Source organism: Saccopteryx bilineata, chromosome 2, assembly GCF_036850765.1.
Source record: "Saccopteryx bilineata isolate mSacBil1 chromosome 2, mSacBil1_pri_phased_curated, whole genome shotgun sequence".
In the NCBI taxonomy this organism is placed as follows: Eukaryota; Metazoa; Chordata; class Mammalia; order Chiroptera; family Emballonuridae; genus Saccopteryx; species Saccopteryx bilineata.
The window spans coordinates 159,123,294-159,148,555 of NC_089491.1; positions in this window are offsets into that span (position 1 = coordinate 159,123,294).

The window sequence follows — 25,262 nt, forward strand, 5'->3', positions numbered from 1 at the left end:
GTCTTTGTTAAGCTTTGATTATATTACCTTGGACTGGGGAAGGAGTACGCTTTCTTTCAAACTAACCAATCTTCTAACTAATTTTTCCAAGGCTTGTGTTGGGTCCTCCTCTTATCCAAACTCTTTCATGGATCTTCCAGTGTTCTGTGCCCTTAACCTATTCAATCCTTTTCCCAGATTTTCCTAGGCTAGACTCCTCCTTTATAATCACTATTTGGCTCCCACTGCACATGTCTCATAGTGTTGGCTGTCATGAAAGATGTCCAGCCTCTTGGGCCTCAGACCCGCACCTGTGCCTGTTAAGGCCCAGGAGGGCCAGGACCCATAAATGCAGAATTTCTGTCTCATTCTCCATCTGCATCTCTGCTACCAGGCCATAAGCAGTGCTGTGCTTGGGCCCACACTTGGGTCTTCATGGCTACCAGGCTCTACTTTGCATGACTCGGCAGAGGAATTTCCCCTTTACTGGTTATTCCCCTCCCCTGTAATCTATGAAAATACGCCAATTGTTTTCGGGGAGACTGGAAAGCTGTTTCTTCCTCCCTACTCAGAGGGACAGAGGACTGTTAATCCCATTGGTGGAGCAATGCGGCTATTCCTTGGTGTGTTTGGAGGCTGTAGCTTCCAGACTTAATCCAGCTTAATTAGATGTCTGGCTCCCTTCACTTTCATTAATATCTGACTAGCTGCCTATTGTAACAAAGCTACTAATTTTGTAGTGATTTCTTACAACAGTGATAGAAAACTAACATCATATTTTTGTTTAATAAGTGTATAGCCACTATATTAACCTTCAAGAGTGATCTACTAAAAATGTTTCCTATAACTATTTAAATTTTTATTTAACATTTTTTTTTTATATAAGAAGTGCTAGATTTTTGTGTTTGTATATTATGGAAAAGGGAATATGCTCTCTACCCAACTATGTTCTTCTGGCTGGTCTAAGATTAAATTGACATAAGACAGATTAACAGGAGAAAATCAAGTTTAATTTCATACATACAGAGGCACAATAAAACATGGTGCCCAAAGAGCAGCTGGGTAACTGAAATTTATATAACACAATGATCTGAGGAAGTGAATAGCAATCTGGCAGTACAAAGTGAAGAAGGCCATTACAAAAGCCTCAAGGAGATATTTGGAAAACAAAAGTTTTCCCTGTTCTGCAGTTAAATTTCTTAGGATATAGAGGAAACTCAGGTTGTCTCTCTTCCTTGTAGAGACCTCCTCCCAATGGAAATTTAGGCACTTGAGGGGGAGGAAATGAGGTGAATTTACTGGGTTTTAATTGCTTTTTAATTAAAATAATATTCACGCTAAAGTGGTACACCTTCAATATTCTTCAGGTAATAGCTTTACATATAACACAGTTAAATTAAAGCACCAAACATCCAAACATTTTAAAACCTACATTATATTCCTCTCAAGGAACACTGATCAGTAGCAGTGATTTTGAACATTATTGTTATTAAAACAGTATTTTGAATAAGTTTTGATAACTCTGTCTTCAGGCAAAAAATAAAATAAAAACACAAGTTCAAAAACTTACTACTCTGACAACAATTTTTATTATAAAACCCAAGCCTTTTTTATGATCCTTTATACTATGATTTCCTTTCTACTTACTAAAATTTTCCCTCAGAATTTGATTTGTGTTTAGGAAAATATATGTTTTATATAATTGTGTGGAATATCTCCTACTGCAGATTATTGTAAAAAGCTTCTGAAAATTTTTATTTTCACTATGAATCCTGAAGCCTATAGTTTTATGGGGGGCTTAATTCCATATTTATCTTTGTTGAGTGACAAATTTAAAATATGCATTAGGAAGTAATTTTGCAGCATGCTGCAATAGGCTATATGGTTCCTCTTACTACATCCATTAATTTTCAAAAGTCTTTCTATTTGGCCATAATTTATACAAGACTGTATTATTTATCACCAACTCTCCATTGATCATCTAGTTCAGGAATGTTTATTGCTAGGTTTATTTCAAAGAGGAAAACAGAAAGACAGTAAGGCCCTTGGGCATTAATGTTAAGCTTGCAGGAGGATACATTATCACCCTCAGCCATAAGAAATGATGACATCGGATCATTTACAGCAAAATGGTGGGATCTTGATAACATTATACGAAGTGAAATAAATAAATCAGAAAAAAACAGGAACTGCATTATTCCATACGTAGGTGGGACATAAAATTGAAACTAAGAGACATTGATAAGAGTGTGGTGGTTACGGGGGGAAGGGGGGAAAGGGAGAGGGGGAGGGGGAGGGGCACAAAGAAAACTAGATAGAAGGTGACAGAGGACAATCTGACTTTGGGTGATGGGTATGCAACATAATTGAACAACAAGATAACCTGGACTTGTTATCTTTGAATATATGTATCCTGATTTATTGATGTCGCCCCATTAAAACAATAAGATTATATTTAAAAAAAAAAGAATCCTGACATTTAGTGGTTGACTTGCATAAATTGTTTACAATTTCAACGGGAGACTGTGGCCCAAATGACTGCTAAATAAATAAACTTGCTGATATATGTATGCGTGCGCACACATGTATAACTTGCTGATACTCTATATATAGAGGGAGGGGCAAAACGTAGGTTTACAATTTTGAGTATGTAAAATAGCTTATTCTTTACTCTTTAATTATTGTGTTACCATATGAACATATATCTATGTTATATAGTTATATAAATATATATTTAACCTATATAATATACATTATATATTATTTGATATATTTATATAGTTTTATATATAATTATATATCTATTTAAACTACTGGGATACCAGAATTAAGGTAATATGTGCTTAAACCACAACTTTCTACTACTTTTTAAAATTTAGCTGAAGTGATTCTCCATATAAAATTCACAAGGATTCATTTACTCCACTGAGCACACATTTCCTTTAAATAGTCACTAAAGAATGATGGTAAAACCAGTTAGATTTGAATAAAATATTAACCTGGAAATTATGCACAACTGAAAACTAATCTTTAGCTATATAAAGGGAACATTTGGGAAAGGAAAGTAAAATGATTCAACAGCAAGGACATATATGAAGAAAACCATGTTCCAATCAAGATGATCTTGAACTTTAAGCCTAGTTGTATCTCACAATTATCTTTATTGAAATTTAAACAATTGGTTTAGAATATGGACATAAACCAGTTGTGAGTTTAGGACTTTTTACCTAGTGAGACATTATGAAAGAGGTCAGATACTCTGGTTTTGAAAACCAAAAAATAATCTATTGGAAAAGAATAGACACCAAAAAAAAGGTTCTTCTTTTCTACATGTTTGATTAAAATTAGATCATCTTTTGGCTTATTACTTGCATTTATAGGCCATCCTTATGGAGGGCCCAGAATAAGACTTATCTTGTTATAAACACTATTTATAGTGTTTGAATTTGCATTACATTTTTTATCTCAAATCTATCACTTGATATTAGGAAGACTTGTTGCAGTCTACTCATTAATGTGAAAGTACTTTTAACCAGGATATAAACCTTTAATATATTAATCTTTACATTTAAGAAGTGTAACTATTTGAACATAGATTGTTGTTACTTGCTGACTTATGAACCATCCTTCCCACTTCCAACTGGGGGCCTTGTCATTTTTTACTTACAAGTCATCAGGCTTAATCCCATTAATTGAGATATTTAAGAATACACAAGACTCCTTCATAGGTAACCAGCAAATCATCTCTATATATGGCAGTGCATTTTCCAGAATCTTTGAAAACAATTTGCTATGACTTTGCCAGAATCACCATCTGCTCAATAATTTTTATAAATATAAAATTATTTTTTTGTTCTGTATAGAAATAGTTGAGGTCTGTTAATTTTCTCTCCAACTTCCACCATTCTTTAAACAAATGATGTAAGGGCTTCCTATTAGAGTCATGAATTTGAATCATAACTTAAATATAATTTTGTTTTGTTTTATTTTAGGTGAAAGGAAAGTAATAGTGAGGCAGACTCCCGCATGGCCCCAGAACAGGATCCACCCAATGATCCTGTCTAGGGAAGATGCTCAAGTACGTAGCTATTTTTAGCACCTGAGGCTGACATGCTCCTATCAACCAAGCTATCCTCAGTACCCGAGGCTGCTGCTTGAACCAACTGAGCCACTGGTTGTAGGAGAGAAAGAGGGTGAGAAGGGGGAGAGGGAGGCAGGGAGAAGCAGATGGTCACTTCTTCTGTGTTGCTGATTGGGGATCAAACCTGGGACATCCATACACTGGGCCGATACTCTATCCACTGAGCCATTGGCCAGGGCCAAATATAGGTTCAGTATAACATAATCTAAAATAAAGTTGGCAGAGAATTTTGAGGAACATTTGTTTAAAATATAGACTTTATTTTATTTACAGAATTTATAGCAAGATTTTTAGAAAGGAATCATGTTTAGTGACTTTCCAAATATATTACCTACTAGTTTTGTTAACAAAGGGTAATTGTCATAGAATCCTATTGGCTAGTACGGAACAGGAACACATACTTACCCTATAACTTTCAGCATATATATATTTGTTCGTATTTTGAACTTCAAAAAACATCTCTGGCTCTGGCCAGTTGGCTCAATAAATAAGAGTGTCAGTCCAAAATGCAGACTTCCTGGATTCAATTCCCAGTCAGGGCACACAGGAGAAATAACCATCTGCTTCTCTCCTTCTTCCTTTCCTCCATCTCTTCCTCTTCCACAGTGAGTGGTTCAATTGGTCCAAGTGTCAGCCCTGGGCACTGAGGATAGCTCTGTTGTTTTGAGTGTCAGCCTCAGGCACTGAGGATAACTTGGTTGCTTCAAGCATTGGCCCCAGTCAAGGGTTGCCAGGTGGATCCTGGTTGGGGCACATGTGGAAGTCTGTCTATTTCCCCTCCTCCCACTGAAAATTTCTCTTTTTGTATTAAAAGCTTTATTTCAGGTTAAAAGTATATTCTTATTATAAAACTGGAACTCAAGTCTATCTTTCCAACATTGAGCTTCAGAAAAGAAAGATGTTTAAAGTACATACTTTTATTTTTATCAATGTATATTGCATTACTCCCTGGAACTTACAGAACACTTTTTTAACTTTGGTTGTCAAACATTAATCCTGATAATGTTCTTTTAAATTGTTATGTTGTTTAATAAAAATGACAATTCTTATCCATTAATCATAATACTGAAAAAAATAAAAAGCCAAAATACCTCTTACTTTTCAAATAAATATTTACTTTTATGTTGGCTTGATTATTAGTTCAATGAATTCTTTTAACACTAATCTGCTTTCAGTGTCATAGTATGAGAATAATACTTTATGTTTATACAGAATATTGTGATTTTCATACCACTTTTAAACATGTTTAATTGTAGTCTTTCAGTAATCATACAAAATTCATTTACTAATAATTCCTATAGTATCATTCAATAAAAGTTGAAGAGGCTGAAGAGTCAAAGAAAGTACATGTTACCCTCCACATGAGGGGATGTTTTTGGCTAATGACAAAATCAGAACTGTAATCAGGTTCTCTTGTTTAACTTATTCTAGTGTTTTTTTCACTAAATTGCTCTTAGTCAAGGAAGAGAGAGAGAGAAAAAAATATACCTTCTTATATAGCCTCTGAAAAGAGATGATGTTGGAAAACAGTGGTAGTCATTATAGTCATGATAAATTCAAGAAACACTACAGAAGGCTATGTAGTAAACTGACTAAGAATCACCAATTACAAACTATTACCTGGCATTGAGCAACTACTCAAATATATGCTCCTCAATTTTCTGACCTCTGAAAGTGAAGAATTGATTCAACAATCCTTACCTGATATGAAATTCTGTGGATCAGAAGCAAAACTAATTGAGTCTCAGGTACTACTTAATTTTGAAAAACCAGATGTTTTGTCAGTAACCTCAGAAACACATATAATGATTAATTATTGAGCACTTAGTACACACTAGGTAGCATGCTAAGGCTTTAATGTACACACCTGCATTTAGCTACTGCTGACATATAGATGAGGTCACATTATTATCTTCATATTATATTTGAATAAAAAGACTATAAGTTTATGTAATTGACCCCCCAAATTATTCAGCTAGCTCTAGTGCTACTTAATTTGTTTTTAATTAATTTATATAGATTTTAATTTAATTTGTTTATTTATTTAAAATAAAAATGTATAATTCAGAATGTGAATTTTCATGTTGTTATTTATCAATGCCATCACTGTTGTGAGATGCCACAGATAAATGAATTAGTTAAATTTGTGTGAGAACAGATTTTTAAATTGTAGTATGTTTACTATTACATTTGCATTGGGAATTTGACCTTGTTCATACAGAATTAGTTTATAAATGGACCTCAAAAAGATTATATATAGCTTGTAATATCATATAGTGAGAACACTTTTGCTACTCATCCTCATATTATCATTTTTAAAATTGATCAACTGCTTTTTTTCACTAATTTAGATTTAAAGAATCTAACTGAGAAGTTAGTACAGAGTTGCCATATATATTCCTGCCCATGAACACAATTTTCTCTATTATTAGGATCTTGCATTAGTATGGTCCATTTAGTACAATAAATGAAGCAATACTGATACATTATTAGTTACTAAATACTCAGTTTACATTAAGGTTCACTCTTTATTTATCCTTTACTGTTCTATTGTTTTTGATAAATACAATGTCATGTGTCCACCATTACAGTATCATACAGCACAATTTTACCCTAAAAATTCCCTAGTCATCACCTTTTCATTTCTAACCCTCTCATCTTGAGCCCCTGAAAACCATTGATGTTCTTACAGTCTCTATAGTTTTGCCTTTTACAGATTGTTATATAATTAGAAGCATACCACATGTAATCTTTTCAGACTTGCTTCTTTTGTTTAGCAGTTTGCATGTAAGTTTCCTTCATGTCATTTTGTTACTTGCTAGCTAATTACTTTTTATTGTGGAATAATATTCCACTGTATAAATGTACTACAGTTGGTTTTTTCATATACCTACTAAAGTACATCTTGGTTACATCCATTTCTTGCCAGTTTTATAAAATATTTGTAAACATTTGTATATTGGCTTTTGTGTAGACATAAGTTTTTTATTCAATGGGGTAAATACTTGGGAGCACAATTGCTAGATCATATGGTAGGATTGAGTTAAGCTTGGTAGAAAACTGTAAAACTGTCTTGCAGAGAAATATACCATTTGGCATTCACATCTACTCTTGCAATTTGGTATCATCAGATTTTGTTTCATTTGATTTGTTTGTTTTTTATTTTAGCCATTCAATAGGTACATAGTAATATCTCATTGTTGTTTTAATTTGCAATTTACTAGTGGCATGATTTTCAGCATCTCTTCATATGCTGTTTGTCATTTGTGCATCTTCATTGGTAAGGCAGTTATTCAGATCTTTTGCTCATTTTTAAAATTCAGTTGTTTCCTCAGTGTTGACTTTTATGATATCTTTGTATTTTGTGGATACAAATCCTTATAAAAAAGGGAATTTTTTTTCTCTACACTTATAGGGTTCTCTGGCGAATATAATATTAAAATCGACATAATACAGTCAGAAGTGAAAATAATCAAATATAATTACACACATACATGTATGGTAACCACATATACATCAAAGAGTCAGTGACCCCACATACATATGAAATTAAGAAACAGGAAAAATGGAGAGAGAGAAGATGGCAGCGGAGTAGGCGGATGCACAGACACCCAGCTCTCAACACCAAACTGGAATACAAATCAATTTAGAAAAAATCAGCATGAAAAACCAACACTGAACTGCAAGAACAGCTCTCAAAAACCAAGGAGCAAAGAGGAAGCCACAATAATCCTGGTAAGGAGTGCCTGAATCTCCTCTGCTTATAGGAAGGGAAGGAGGGGGGTGAGGCTGAGAGCCCAGAGAGAATTTCACAGAGGAAAAAGAGCAGAAACTACTGCTCACAGCCACTTACCTGGCGACCAGGGAGCAAGGTGGGTTGAAAAGACCAGCTTATCTCCCAAGTGGAAAAGACAGGGAGAGGGACAGACTGTGAGGGGCTAAGGTATGCAAGAAACAAAATAAAAAAGCTGACTCATTCGTGCTGGAGGCAGCCATAGCTGGGGGAGGGACTGAACCTTTCACAAAACAGAGCTGAAGTGCTTCCGGATCAGAGATCTCCGGACATCTATCCAGCTCCAATCAGCACAACAAGACACAGCTGAAAACAAGAAGTGGGGAGGAGGGGCAGTAACTCAGGTCTCCATGGAGATCTGAGATACACCTCCCCCTACTGAAGCTGAGAGAAAAAACCCTGCCCCCAGTGAGATTAGTTGGAGGAAGAGACCTTCAGCATCTCAGGTTACACCCACAGCATTCCTGGATACAGTTTCAAGGAAGCCCCCTGCTGAGATCAGTTAACAAGACTATCACCTGTTAAGAAAACAAACAAATCAAGACTTCAAAGCTGCCCAAATCCGAAAGTGGATTACAAATAATAGCTGATACCAACCCACTAAGACCTAAAAATAACACAACTGAAAACTGGAGGCAGACAACACCAAGCCTAGACTCAATCAACTCTACAAATAAAAAAAAAAAGAAGAAGAAGATGAGAAAACAAAGGAGTGCAATGCAAATGAAACCACAAGAGGCACTTTCGAGAGATGAACTGAGTGATATGGAAATAATCAAACTTCCAGATGCGGAGTTCAAAATAATGATTGTAAGGATGCTTAGGGATCTTAGAACAACAATGGAGGGGGAGTTTGAAAACCTAAATAAAGAAATAGCAAGTATAAAAAAGAATCAGTTGGAGACGACAAATACAATATCAGAAATAAAGACCACAATGGAAGGAATTAAAAACAGGATAGATAGAGCAGAGGATCGAATCAGCGAGTTAGAAGACAACTGGAATGAAGGCATGAAAGCAGAGAAGAAAAGAGAAAAAAGACTCAAAAAGTCAGAGGAAACTCTTAGAGAGCTCTGTGACAACATGAAGAGAAATAACATCCGCATCATAGGGGTTCCTGAAGAAGAAGAAAAAGAACAAGAGATAGAGACTTTTTTCAATCATATCATAGTTGAAAACTTCCCTAAATTAATGCAAGAGAAACTCTCACAAATCCAAGAAGCACAGAGGACTCCATTAAAGAGAAACCCAAAGAAACCTACACCAAGACACATCATAATTAAAATACCAAAGCTAAGCGATAAAGAGAAAATATTAAAAGCTGCAAGAGAAAAAAAAGTTATCACCTACAAAGGAGCCCCCATAAGGATGACATCTGACTTCTCAACAGAAACACTTGAGGCCAGAAGGGAATGGCAAGAAATATTCAAAGTAATGCAGAACAAGAACCTACAACCAAGACTACTTTATCCAGCAAGGCTATCGTTTAAAATTGAAGGAGAAATAAAAAGCTTCCCAGACAAAAAACAACTCAAGGAATTCATTACAACCAAACCAATGCTGCAGGAAATATTAAGGGGCCTGGTGTAAACAGATAAAGTGGGAAAAGAATACAGAAAAAAAAAAAAGAAAAAGGAATACACCTTTAAAGAAGAAAATGGCAATAAACAACTACATATCAATAATAACCTTAAATGTAAATGGATTAAATGATCCAATCAAAAGACATAGGGTAGCTGCGTGGATAAGAAAACAGGACCCATACATATGTTGTCTACAAGAGACACACCTTAGAACAAAAGACACATACAGATTGAAGGTAAAAGGATGGAAAAAAATGTTTCATGCAAATGGAAATGAAAAAAAAGCTGGGGTAGCAATACTTATATCAGACAAATTGGACTTTAAAACAAAGGATATAGTAAGAGATAAAGAAGGCCACTACATAATGATAAAGGGAGTAATCCAACAGGAAGATATAACTATTATAAATATCTATGCACCTAATATAGGAGCACCCAAATATATAAAACTGACTTTGATGGATTTAAAGGGCGAGATCAACAGCAATACTATAATAGTAGGGGATTTCAATACCCCACTAACATCACTAGATAGATCCTCAAGAAAGAAAATTAACAAAGAAACAGCAGACTTATTGGAAACACTAGATCAACTCGATTTAATAGATATCTTCAGAACCTTTCACCCTAAAGCAGCAGAATATACATTCTTTTCAAGTGCTCATGGTACATTCTCTAGGATAGACCACATGTTAGGGCACAAAAGTGCTCTCAACAAATTTAAGAAGACTGAAATCATATCAAGCACTTTCTCCGATCACAACGGCATGACACTAGAAATGAATCACAGCAGAAAAGCTCAAAAATTCTCAAACACATGGAAACTAAATAGCAGGGTGTTAAATAATGAATGGATGAAGAAGGAGATCAAAGAAGAAATAAAGAAATTCCTAGAAACGAATGACAATGAGCATACAACAACTCAAAATTTATGGGACACAGCGAAAGCAGTGCTGAGAGGGAAGTTCATAGCACTACAGGCACACTTTCAGAAGCTAGAAAAAGCTCAAATAAACAACTTAACCCTGCATCTAAAAGAACTAGAAAAAGAACAGCAAGTAAAGCCCAAATGCAGTAGAAGGAAGGAAATAATAAAGATCAGAGCAGAAATAAATGACATAGAGGCTAAAGAAACAATACAGAGGATCAATGAAACTAGGAGCTGGTTCTTTGAAAAGGTAAACAAGATTGATGCCCTTTTAAGTAGACTCACCAAGAAAAAGAGAGAGAGGACTCAAATAAATAAAATTAGAAATGAGAGAGGAGAAATAACAACTGACACAACAGAAATACAAAATATTATAAGAAAATACTATGAAGAACTGTATGCCAAAAAACTAGACAACCTAGATGAAATGGACAAATTCCTTGAAATGTACAATCTTCCAAAAATCAATCTGGAAGAATCAGAAAACTTAAACAGACCAATTACACCAAAGGAGATCGAAACAGTTATCAAAAAACTCCCAACAAAGAAAAGTCCGGGGCCCGATGGCTTCACAACGAAATTCTACCAAATATTCAAAGAAGAACTAACTCCTATCCTTCTCAAACTATTTCAAAAAATTCAAGAGGAAGGAAGACTTCCAAACTCCTTTTATGAGGCGAGCATAATTCTGATTCCAAAACCAGGCAAAGACCACACAAAGAAAGAAAATTATAGGCCAATATCTCTGATGAATATAGATGCTAAAATCCTCAACAAAATATTAGCAAACCGGATCCAACAATATATGGAAAAAATCATACACCATGATCAAGTGGGATTTATTCTGGGGAGGCAAGGCTGGTACAATATTCGTAAATCAATCAATGTGATTCATCACATAAACAAAAAGAAGGAGAAAAACCATATGATAATTTCAATAGATGCAGAAAAAGCATTTGATAAAATCCAGCACCCATTCATGATCAAAACTCTCAGCAAAGTGGGAATACAGGGAACATACGTCAACATGATAAAAGCCATCTATGAGAAACCCACAGCCAACATCATACTCAATGGGCAAAAATTAAAAGCAATACCCTTAAGATCAGGAACAAGGCAGGGGTGCCTCCTTTCACCACTCTTATTTAACATAGTCCTGGAAGTCCTAGCCACAGCAATCAGACAAGAAGAAGAAATAAAAGGCATTCAAGTTGGAAAAGAAGAAGTAAAACTATCATTATTTGCAGATGATATGATATTGTATATAGAAAACCCTAAAGTCTCAGTCAAAAAACTACTGGACCTGATAAATAAATTCAGCAAAGTGGCAGGATATAAAATCAATACTCAGAAATCAGAAGCATTTTTATACACCAACAATGAACAGTCAGAAAGAGAAATTAAGGAAACAATTCCCTTCACAATTACAACCAAAAAAATAAAGTACCTAGGAGTAAACTTAACTAAGGAGACTAAAGACTTGTACTCGGGAAATTACAAAACATTGATAAAAGAAATCAAGGAAGATACTAACAAGTGGAAGCATATACCGAGCTCATGGTTAGGAAGAATAAACATCATTAAAATGTCTATATTACCCAAAGCAATTTATAAATTCAATGCAATACCAATTAAAATACCAATGACATACTTCAAAGATATAGAACACATATTCCAAAAATTTATATGGAACCAAAAAAGGACACGAATAGCCTCAGCAATCTTAAAAAAGAAGAATAAAGTGGGAGGTATCACACTTCCTGATATCAAGTTATACTACAAGGCCATTGTACTCAAAACAGCCTGGTACTGGCATAAGAACAGGCATATACATCCATGGAATAGAACAGAGAACCCAGAAATAAACCCACAGTTCTATGGACAACTGATATTTGACAAAGGAGGTAAGGAAATACAATGGAGTAAAGACAGCCTCTTTAACAAATGGTGTTGGGAAAATTGGACAGCTACCTGCAAAAAAATGAAACTAGATCACCAGCTTACACCACTCACAAAAATAAACTCAAAATGGATAAAAGACTTGAATGTAGACCGTGAAACCATAAGCATCTTAGAAGAAAACATAGGCAGTAAGCTCTCCGACATCTCTCGGAGCAATATATTTGCTGATTTATCTCCACGGGGAAGTGAAATAAAAGACAGGATAAACAAATGGGACTATATCAAACTAAAAAGCTTTTGCACAGCTAAAGACAACAAGAACAGAATAAAAAGACAAACTACACAATGGGAGAACATATTTGACAATACGTCTGATAAGGGGTTAATAACCAAAATTTATAAAGAACTTGTAAAACTCAACACCAGGAAGACAAACAACCCAATCCAAAAATGGGCAAAAGAGATGAATAGACACTTCTCCAAAGAGGACATACAGATGGCCAATAGGCATATGAAAAAATGCTCAACATCACTAATCATTAGAGAAATGCAAATTAAAACCACAATGAGATATCACCTTACACCAGTCAGAATGGCGCTTATCAACAAAACAACACAGAGTAAGTGCTGGCGAGGATGTGGAGAAAAGGGGACCCTCCTGCACTGCTGGTGGGAATGCAGACTGGTGCAGCCACTGTGGAAAACAGTATGGAGATTCCTCAAAAAACTGAAAATCGAACTGCCTTTTGACCCAGCTATCCCACTTTTAGGAATATACCATAAGGACACCATAGAACGGCTCGAAAAAAAGAAATGCACCCGCATGTTTGTGGCAGCATTGTTCACAATAGCGAATATCTGGAAACAGCCCAAGTGTCCGTCAGAGGACGAGTGGATTAAAAAGCTTTGGTACATATATACTATGGAATACTACTCAGCCATAAGAAATGATGACATCGGATCATTTACAATAACATGGATGGACCTTGACAACATTATACGGAGTGAAATAAGTAAATCAGAAAAAAAAAACTAAGATGAATCCATACATAGAAGGGACATAAAAATGAGACTCAGAGACATGAACAAGAATGTGATGGCAACAGGGGCGGGGGGGTTGGGGGAGGGGGGAGGGGGGTGAAGAAGGAGAGAGGGGTTAGGGGAGGGGAGGGGCACAAAGAAAACCAGATAGAAGGTGACAGAAGACAATTTAACTTTGCGGGAGGGGTATACAGCACAATCAAATGTCAAAATAATCTAGAGATATTTTCTCTCAACATATGTACCCTGATTTATCAATGTCACTGCATTAAATTTAATAAAAAAATATTAATATTAAAAAAAAATAAAAATAAAAAAAAATAAAAAAATAAAAACTAATTCGTCATCAGACACAGATGAGGACAAGCTAATGGCTGGGAGTTTAACAGTGAGTGATGAGGAGTTGTATGAATTTTATGATGAATAAAACTTGAGTTCAATAAAAAAAAAGAAACAGGAAAAATGAGGTAACTATGACATTGTGAGCTAGGGATGAGGTCCGGGACATAAGGCTTCACAAGGGAGGTTGGTCGTTGGCAAGGTGATTAGAAAATGTATAGCAATAAAAAGTTTTTCCTGCCCTTTAGAGAGGTCAGAAAAAGTTGTTTTTGGTAATATTTCTGGTAAGTGCCCAGATTTAGATTATTTTTCTTTTTTTTGTTTTGTTTTGTTTTTTAGCGAGAGAGAGAGAGAGAGAGGGACAGACAGGGACAGACAGACAGACAGGAAGGGAGAGAGATGAAAAGCATCAATTCAATTCATAGTTGTGACACTTTAGTTGTTCATTGATTACTTTTGCATATGTGCCTACACTGGTAGGCTTCAGCTGAACCAGTGACCCATTGCTCAAGTTAGTGACCTTGGGCTCAAGCCAGAGATCATGGGGTCATGTCTATGATCTTATGCTCAAGCTAGCAACCCTATGCTTAAACTGGTGAGCCCTTGCTCAAGCCAGATGCCCAACTCTCAAGCCAGTGAGTGACCTTCGGGCTTCAAACCTGAGTCCTCAGCATACCAGGTCAATGCTCTATCCACTGCACCTACCTGGTCAGGTTAGATTCTTTAAGGGTAGAGTGTTTCTCTTGAGCCTGCATGGTCTCAAAGACCTTTAGCTCAGATCTTTTCCCACATACCAAGTTAGTACATATTTGGAAGGTTTGTTCTGAACCTGTTCATTCTTTATCAAATACATATTTAATAAATATTTTCTTCTACTGGGAGGCTTGTGTTTTTATTCTCTTAAGACAATATTTCTATTAAAAACATTACTAGATGCTTCAAATATCTCAGTTAAAATTACATCAGTATAAAACTGGGCCTTAATACTGAAAACAGACCCTAATACTTTTTTCCTCTCCAGTTTTACTTAGTGTTTTTAAGGAGATAACAACAGAACTCCTCACAGTGCTCAAGAAACCACCAGAGCAAGTCAGATCAAACTGGTCCCAGAAATGTGAATAGGTGCAGTTACCAACCAAATGACTCTAAACTGACCTCAAGAGCATAGCAGAACCAAGATTCCCAAAACTCAAGATATAGAGGCTACTGCTTGATATCTGGAGCCCATTAAGAAGTTAGAGTTTCTCCAATAAGAAAGATCCAGTGCCTAGACAAAACATGTAGGACTTGTTAATCAAACTCGGCAAGATCAAAATTACTTTATTTCCTCTTGCCCCTCACATTCCTCACCTTAACTGGCTTCATTCTAAGGCCATTCTTAGGCCCAACCCAATCAGATGCCCCAAATTAGAATTAATAAATATGTGTAGCCTAACTGGTGGTGGTACAGTAGTAGATAGAGCATCAACCTGGGACACTGAAGTCCCAGGTTCAAAACTCCTAAGTCATCAGTTTAGTGCAGGCCCATCTGGCTTTATTGCAAGATTATAGACACTATTACATGGTCACTGGCTTAAACCTAAGGTTTCTGGCTTGAGCTAGGGGTCACTGGCTTTGTCCCCATCAAGGTACTTATGAGAAGCAATCAATGAACAACTAAAGTGACGTGACTACGAGTTGATACTTCTCATCGCTTTTTCTCTCTTGTTAAGAAAAATAAAAGAGAAATATATATAATCTCTCTTCATTCCCATTCTTTGTATGTGCCTCAAATCTCTCCAAGAGATGGATTTGGGCTTTCTCAACATCTGCTCATTTGGCTACCTGATGATAAAAACTTCTTTTCTCTGTAAAAAATCTGTTGCCTCAGATTCTCATTTCTCTGAACACAGCAGGCAAAGGATCAACAACTTTGATCTCTAACAACGCTTATCTCTTTAAAGTAGATGTCCGTCTTGAGGAGTGAGGGGATATCACCCCCAATCTAGGGTTCCCAAGCCAGGAAGAGGAGTCCCCATAACTCTGGCTATAAGAAACAACAGGCTGAGGGGAGATGGATAGTTGTGGGAATCTCAGGGAGCCCCTCTTAAACGGCCCTCACAAAGACTTACTCAGACTGACTCCCTCTGAGCTCCAGCACTGGGGCAGAAGCATGAAAGGAACCAGGGACACACAGGAAGTAACTGGATTTTCTAGCATCAGGCAAGAGCTGGGGGAGGGGCAGGAAAGTTTTCTGCCAGACAAAAGTGCTGAAAAAGTCCATTGTTTCTTTTCTGAGAACTACATCCCCCTCCACAGACCAGGCAGGAGGGTACCATATCTAGTTCCATCAACCTGGCTTACACTATTCGCCCCACCCTGGTGATCCTATGAGGCCTTGCACTACTCAGCTTGTTGGACCACCCAAACCTTTTCCAATGCTTTTCCATACAAGTAGTCTCTTGTCTCATGCTTGGGATTTCTCTAAAATCTCTCAAACAAACAGCATCTGGCCTTTGCTTATCCTGTGCCACTTACTAGGTGGCCCCAGGCTGTGAATTAGTGGCAGCAGGCATTGGTTCTTTCCTGGACATCTCTAAGACCAGCATAAGTAACAGCAATATGCACATCACTCTGTAGCTCATGCCAGGTGGCAGCAAGCAAAGAACAGGTTGACCTTACACCCTTTGGGAGAACCAAGTGAGTGCACCCTGTAGTCAGCTTCAGACCATGTCATGTCAAGAGTAACACTCTCAAGGGGCAGACTCAGGGAAACCCAAAGACCCAAAAAGCAAGTCTTGCTCTGAAGGGTTGACTTCTGCACAGAAGCTCCTCCTCTGCTGTGGTCACAGCCAGTCCTCACAGCCAGTTGGTCTGAGGGTTAGGTTCTCTCAGTGATGCCAGCAGCAATAAAGGCTCAACTACAACAGGACAGTGCACAAAGCCTACACAGGAGCCCACTTGGAACACCCAAATTGGGTAACTATGGAGGCTGTGCCACTGGGCCCTACAGGACACCTACTACACAAGCCCACTCTACCAGGTCTGAGAGACATAACAGCTCTACCTAATACATAGAAACAAACAAAGGGAAGCAACCAAAATGCAGACACAAGAAACACGTCCCAAATGAAAGAACAAAAGAAATCTCCAGAAAATAAACTCAAAGAAAAGAAGGCAAGAATTTTACCAGATATAAAGTTTAAAATAATGATTTTGAGGATGCTCAAGAAACTCAGAGTTGACTGACCAGGCAGTGGTGCAGTGGATAGAGCATCCGGCTGAAATGCGGAGGACCCAGGTTTGAGACTCTAGGCTTGAGTGCAGGGTTGCTGGCTTGAGTATGGGATCATAGACATGACCCAATGGGCATTGGCTTGAGCTTAAGGTCACTAGCTTAAAGCCCACAGTTGCTGGCTTGAGCCTAAGGTCACTGGCTTGAGCAAGGGGTCATTCGCTCTGCTGTAGCCCCATGGTCAAACCACATATGAGAAAGCAATCAATGAACAACTAAGGAGACTAAGGAGCTGCAACAAAAAAATTGACGCTTCTCATCTCTCTTCCTTCCTGCCTGTCTGTCCCTATCTGTACCTCTCTCTGACTCTGTCACAAAGAAAAAGAAACTTAGTGAGAAATTCAACAGCATAAAAAAATATAGAAACCATAAAAAGAACCAGTCAGAAATAAAGGATACCATAACTGAAATGAAGAACAATTTACAGCAGGTGTCCCCAAACTACGGGCCCATGGGCCACATGTGGCCCCCTGAGGCCATTTATCCCCCCCCCGCCACACTTCCGGAAGGGGCACCTCTTTCACTGGTGGTCAGTGAGAGGAGCACTGTATGTGGCGGCCCTCCAACAGTCTGAGGGACAGTGAATTGGCCTCCTGTGTAAAAAGTTTGGGGACCCCTGATTTACAGGGAATTAACAGTAGAGTGGATGGAACCAAGAAATAAATCAGTGATTTGGACTATAAGGAAGCAAGAAACACCTAATCAGAACAGCAAAAAGAAAAAAGAATAAAAAAAGAAAAAAGAGCAAACAGTGCAAGGAGCCTCTGAGATAGCTTCAAGCATACCAACATTCTCATCTTGGGGTTGATAGAAGGCGAAGTGAGAAAGCAAAATTTAAAAACCTATTTGAAAATGGCAGGAGACTTCCCTAACCTGATGAAGGAAATAGACATAAATGTTCAGGAGACGCAGAGCGTCCTAAACAAGATGAACCCAAAGTGGCCCACACCTAGACACATCATAATTAAAATGCAAAATATTAAAGACAAAGAGAGAATCTTAAAAGCAGCAGGGAAAATGCATCTAGTTACTTACAAGGGAGCTCCCATAAGACTGTAAACTGATTTTCAACAGAAATTTTCAGGCCAGAAGGGAGTGGCAAGAAATACTCAAAGTGATGAAAAGCCAGGACCTACAACTAAGTTTACCTAGCAAAGCTACCATTTAGAATAGAAAGTAATATAAAGAGCTTCCCAGAGAAGAAAAAAACTAAAGGAGTTTGTCATCACTAGACCACTATTACATGAAATGTTAGAGTCTTCTTTAAAAAGAAAAAAGAAGATAAAGAATAAGAACAATAAAATCATAATAAATACATATGTACCAACAATTAAATCTAAAAAACAAAATAAACAAATAAAAACAGAAACACTCATAGATATAGAAACCACTTTGATGGTTGTCAGGAGGATGGTTGGGGAATGGATGAAAAGGGTAGAGGGATTAAGAAGTAAAAATTGGTAGTTATAGAATAGTCAAGTAAAAGTACTGCAGAGGAATATAATTGTGGGACAGCTGTGTTAGACTTGCTAGCATGTTTACCAGTTGCAAGCACTGTGCTTGATAAGAGCATCAGCAGGTAGCAGAGGCACGTGTGCGTAGCCTGTATAAGACTATGAGTGCTTCCCCTGGGCGGCGATTCTCCCAGCTCTCTCACCACCATGAGGTGCAGATTTCCTTGCTCCCTTGCCCTACCTGCAGATAGCAGATTTTCCTTTGTTTATTAGCTCTTTCCTCTTTGTTGTTTATCTGCAATCCTCCAATAAGCGGGTATGGCCTGAAGCTTTCCTGGTCCGCAGTTTCACCACCATCAGCCCGAATCCAATGTGAATCTGTCTGGCCTCGGCCACTACCATTACACTAGTCAATAATATTCTAATAATGATATTTTGTGTCAGATGGATACTAATTTGTTAGAGTGATCACGTGTGTGTGTGTTTTTGTGTGTACACACACATATATATATATAATTATAAATGTCTAATCACTGAATTATATACCTAAAACTAATATAATATTTTATGTCAACTTTAATTAATAATAAAAAAACGAATAAAAAAATAACTACATGTTATTCTGAAAATGACAAAACTATGTTGACAGTAAAAAAGAGCTGTAGTTGCCAGGGGCTGGGAGGATAAGAGAGGGATGATTGCAGAGTACAGAGCATTTTTAGAGCAGTAAAATTGATATGGCTATAACTCCATGATGACAAAACAAAATGCTTCATCTTGATATGGCTAATACTGCTTCTTTGCTCTGCTTTTACTAATTCGACCTTTTTAGCTTCTGTGAACCCACTTCTACATTCCGCATACCTTGTAACCCTGCCCAACCATGTGACCTTAAAACCCCAAAGACCCTGCCAGTTGGGGCTCAGACTTCGAAGAATTAACTCCTCTGAGCCTGCCGGTGGTATAAACTGTTTCTCCAACTCTCCAGTATCACCTGGCTTCTTGGACATTCCAGTCAGCCGCAACACTTGGTTCTTTGTCTGGGAAGCCAACCATGGTGCCACCCACCTGGCAACAAGAACCATGGGAAGGAAGGAGACTTCTTTGTGAACAAGGTGGTACCACCCAACATTGTCCATGAGACCTCCTTCCCAGAGGACCCCCCATAACCAAGGGTAACTGGGCCGACAGGACTCATCGGAGAGATAGACTAACTTTTCGGGACACGCATCAGTACCAGGTAAGCTTCCAAGACCAGTCACCCAGTCAGGCCTGTCTCCAGACAGAAAGGGAGCTATACCTTCCCCAGTCTCAAGACTGAGACACCATACAGAGACACCTGGGAAAAGGGGGGAAAGTAATAACTTCTGAGTAAATGAATGTGTGAGTGATTATTTGTAGCTCCATAGTGCTAGCTACAAAATCTGTCTGGGCCCTAACCTGCAGTTCCGTGGCAGCATCATAAGGTATAACAGGGACTTGTCTCTCTTTTGGGAGACAACCAGGCCTGGGGTTTATATGAGTGCACCTTAGCCAAGATGTGCCTTAAAATCTCGCAAGAGATGTGGCCAAGCAAGAACTGAGTGGCCTCCGAAAAGGTGGCCCCGTCCTTCATCTGTTTTGTGATTCTGGACACAAGAGTTTTTACTGAAAGGTCATATTTAGACTAGACATGGGCACTGGTCAGTCCAAATCCACTGTATTAGACTACAAGATTAGGAATTTTAAGAAGGGTTTTTCTGATGATTATGGCATGAAGTTAACCCAAAAAAAACTCTGCACCCTCTGTGAACTCGAGGGGCCCAACCTTCAGGTCAGGTGGCCCTTGGAAGGAATCCTAGACTTAGCAACTGTCAGAGCAGTTTACCAGGTTGTGTCTGGTAATCCTGGCCACCTAGATCAGTTTCCCTATATACATTCCTGGTTACAGATAGCACAGACCCAGCCCTCATGGGTTCGGTTCAGCATTAATAAGAGAAGGTGCAAGGTCCTGCTAGCCCACCCTTAAAAAAAAAGGCAAACCCTTGAAACTTGATCAATGTGCATATTGCAAAGAGATCAGACATTGGAAAATGAATGCTCCAACCAGAAAGCAGCCTCCGGCCCCACTGCCAAAGTGGCTCAGTCATAGAAAGGAAAGTATCAACCAGAATCAGTGGTCCAGAACTTGATCACACTAGCTGGGGTTGATTCCAATTAGGTAAGACGGGGCTCCATGAAATTAGGCCCCTGAGAACCCATGGTCAGTATGACAGTAGGGGGCCAACCAATGACTTTTACGGTGGACATAGGAACAGAACACTCGGTAGTCACCCTGCCGGTTGCACCCTATACCGAGAAAAAAACACCATAATTGGAGCCACAGGCATTCAAACTGTTCACTCCTTCTGCAAGTCCTAAATGTGTCAATTTGAGGGACATCAAGTCATTCCTGAATTCCTGTATCTGCCTGAATGTCCCATCACCCTTCTGAGATGGGACCTCATAACTAAGTTAGGAGCCCAAATGCCCCTTTCTCCTGGAAAACCTGCCAGCTTAACTTTAGGAACACAGGAAACTGATGTTGTCAGTAACAGTCCCCAGGAAGGCTGAATGGAAGCTCCATGCTCAGGAGATAAATGACCTAAACCCTCCTGAATTGGAATACAGGAACACATTAAAAGACTCAATGAAGCTGGAATTTTGGTAGAATGCCAGTCCTCCTGGAACACACCTCTACTATCAGTGAAAAAGCCAAACGGAAGTTGGTATTGGCCAATCCAGGGTCTGCAAGCAGCCAATGATGGGGCTATCACCTTATATCCTGTGGTCCCGAACCCCTACAGTCTCATGAGTCTTCTTACTCCCAGAGTGAGTTGATTCACCTGCCTGGACCTCAAAGATGCCTTTTTCTGCCTACGTTTAGCTCCAAAGAGCTAGCTGCTAGTTGTGTTCAAATGGAAAGAACCTAACATGGGCAGGAAAGTTCAGCTAACCTGGACATGCTTGCCACAGGGATTTGAGAACTCACCCACTCTGTTTGATGAAACTTTGGTCTCTGATCTCACAGCCTTTCCAGGGGAAGAAATAAATTGTGCACTCCTACAATATGTGTATGATCTCCTCCTGGCCAGTGACTCCGAGAAGATTGCTGGAGAGGCAAAAGAATTCTGCTACAGTTGCTGATTGATGGAGGGTATAAAGTATTATGGGTAAAGGCCCAAATGTAGTGTTCTAGGATCCAGTTTCCCAGGTTCATTATCATTGAAGCACATTGCTCCTTAGAACCTGAAAGGAAACCAACCATCTGCTCAATTCCTAGACCCAACAACAAAAAGAAGCTCCAAGAGTTTCTAGGGCATCAGGGTTCTGTCACATCTGGATATCAGGGTTTTCAGGAAAGGCAAAACCCCTATATGATGCTCTAAGTGGGCCAGAAGGAAAACCCCTACAGTGGGGCGGAAAACAGGAGATGGAATACCAAGAAATAAAGAGACTGCTCTCCTGTGCCCCGGCGCGAGGACTGCTGAATGTAAATCATGAATTCGTTCTCTTTGTCTGCAAGAAAAACCTTGTAGCACTAGGGGTCCTCACCCAAACTGTTGGGTCATGGCAGAGACCAGTGGCCCATCTGTCTAAACAGCTCAACCCAGTGGCCACCAGGTGGCCCCCTTGCCTCCAGGCAGTAGCCACCATGATGACATTAGAGAGTCTGACAAGCTCACCTGAGGCCAGAACATCCCTGTGAAAGTCCCACATGTGGTAACAACCCTGATGAATAGCCGGGGTACCAGTAGCTCACCAGCACCAGGATGGCCCACTATGAGAGACTATTGTGCAAAAACCCACAGGTGACACTAGAAACGGTATGCACACTAAACCCAGCCACGTTCCTCCCCATCGAGCTGAGCCACCAGATCATGACTGTGAGGAAACCACGGTTGAGGTCCACTCAGGCCAACCTGATTTAACAGACACCCCCCTCACTGAACCTGAATGGAAACTGTTCACAGATAGGAGTAGCTTCATCCAAAACAGGGACAGAAAGCTGGATATGCAGTGACCACCTGGTACCAATTCATCAAGGCAGAAGCATTACCACAGGGTTGGTCTGTTCAAAGAGCAGAACTATGGGTGCTGATCTAAGCAGTACAATATTCAGAGGAGAAGAAGGTCAACATCTTCACTGACTCTAAATATGCCTTTGCCAGCCTGCACATACATGGAGCCACCTACTAAGAGAGGGGACTACTCATGGCTGGGGGTAAAAAAATTAAAAATAAAGAAGAAATTCTTCAATTATTAGGAGCTGTCTGAAAACCCAAGAAAGTAGCAGTCGTACACTGCAAAGGACATCAAAAAGTACAGACCCAATAAGCTTGGGAAACTGTTTTGCTGACCAAGCTGCAAAGAGGGCCTGCCTTTGTGTCAACCATTGTCCAGGAAATAGCAAAAGTATTAAAAAATCAACTGGAATCTACATGCCAAATACCAGCCTCAGAGTTCTGAAAAGATTGAATGCACGATTCAAACCCTAAAGACTACCCTAGCTCAGTTCTGCCAGGAGCCAGGTCTCCCATGGATAAATGTGCTACCATCACCTTGCTGCAGGTGTGATGCACTCCTGGACCCACAGGATACTCCCACTTCGAGATTTTATATGGGAAACCCCCACCCATCATTAATAAGCTAAAAGGAGACCTCCCAATGGATAGGAGAATTAGGCCTCTTGACCCAACTCCAGATGCTAGGAAAAACGTTCTATAAGATAGCCCAGGATGTTCTAGAGAGGGCACCATTCCACTAGGAAACTGGACCCACTCCTATTGAACTGGGGACTTAGAATGCATTAAGGATTAGAAAAAAAGAACCACTCCAACCTGCTTGGACAGGTCTACAGATAGTTGTCTTGGCTACTCTGACTGCCATTAAAATTGCAGGTATGGCACCCTGAATTCACCACACCTAAATCAAAAGAGCCAACACTGAGGACCTGCCAGAGACCTGGACTACTCACAGTGACCCCACAAATCCATTACAAGTGAAATTGTAAAGGACAATGGACATACTACCAGAAATTGACAAAGGGCCCCAACCAGCAGATCCCAAGGAGCAACCAGGATCGTAATGACCTGCCAGCTGCCGTTTCTGATCATAATAGGGACCCTGACTCTACTTCTGGACATAGAACTAGCTGCAAGCACTACAGCGGATTGGAGTAGACTAGAGAGGCCATTGCTTAAGTATTAATAGTAGGATGTGTTGTTACTATAAACTGTTTTGGAAGTTTTCTGTTAAAACAACTCTTTACAAAATCCTAATCAGACTTATCCTAGTAAGCCTCACCCTGCCACTAAGTGCCCCTGTGCCTTCATGTCCTGAGTGTTTTCAGATGTGTATAGTGATGCCCCATAGACATAGTTATAGGACATCAAAGGGGAAAATAATATGGCTATGACTCCATGATGACAAAGCAAAATGCTTCACCTTCTCCTTCTGAGAGGAAAAGGGGATGATAGGAAGGGATCAGAAAAGGGAAAGAGATTGGTGAAATTATACACACATAACACAACGTTATAGAGAGCAGGAAAACTATTAATCCTGGAGGGAAAGGGGGAGGGCATTGTGGGGAGGAGGGAAAGGGGGAGGGCATTGTGGGGAGGAGGGAAAGGAGGATGTTGTGGGGAACACGGGGGAGGGAGGATGCATTCGAGGCAACAGTTTAATCTATGTAAACACAATAAATTAAAATAAAAAAATGCTTCATCTTGATATGGGTGTTGCTGCTGCTTTGTTCTGCTTTTACTAATTCTGCCTTGCCTTTTTAGCTTCTATAAACCCGCTTCCACATTCCGCATACCTTGTAACCTTGCCCAACCGTGTGACCTTAAAACCCCAAAGACCCTGCCAGTCAGGGCTCAGACTTTGGAGAATTAACTTCTCTGAGCCTGCTGGTGAAATAAACTGGTTCTCCAACTCTCCAAGTGGCTCATGGCTTCTTGGACACTCCAGTCTGCCTCAACAAAACAATTCTGTATAATACTATAAAAGTGAATACCTGCCATTATACATTAGTCTAAACTCACAGAATTGCAAAAACAAATGTAAACCTTAATGAACTTTGGGTGATAATGATGCATGTATCAACGTAAGTTCAACAGTTATAACAAATGTACCACTGAACGGAGGATGTTGATACTGGGGGAAGTGATGCATGTCCTGGAACAGTTGATATATGGGAAGTCTCTGGACATTCCTCTTAGTTATTCTGTGAACCTAAAACTGCTTTACAAAATAAAGTCTTAAAATTAGAAAAAAAAAAGTGATCTGAGTAACTTAACTATTTCAGACAATTAGGTAAACAAGCACTCCAAATCACAGTTTTCATCAAATAACTGCTTGCTATGTTATAATATTTTTTTATCCCAAATATTTATGATCTCAGAAAAAAATATATATATGTATCTGTAGAGGATATGTGCACACACACATAGGTAAAGAAAAAGAAATTTAGTACAAATTTTCTAATTTCCTGTTATAGAATTTTTATTGGATCTATATATTATATACTGATATTGTGTTAAATGTATGTCATAATAGTACAAAGTTTGTTTTACCAGTTGTTTGAGAATCAAGACAAACATTCAAAATACTACTATAAATTTAAGCTGTCTTTCAATTCAAGTTAGTCCTCTGCCATTTCTTAAAATGCAGGTATGCAGAGGGGTCTAGCTACGATCCCTACATTAGCCAAGTAATTTCAAAGGATTGAGAAATAATTGTAAATAATCATTGCTGCTCACAAAATGTCATGGTTAAGCTCTTAGGCTGCAAAAGTACACTCTTGGG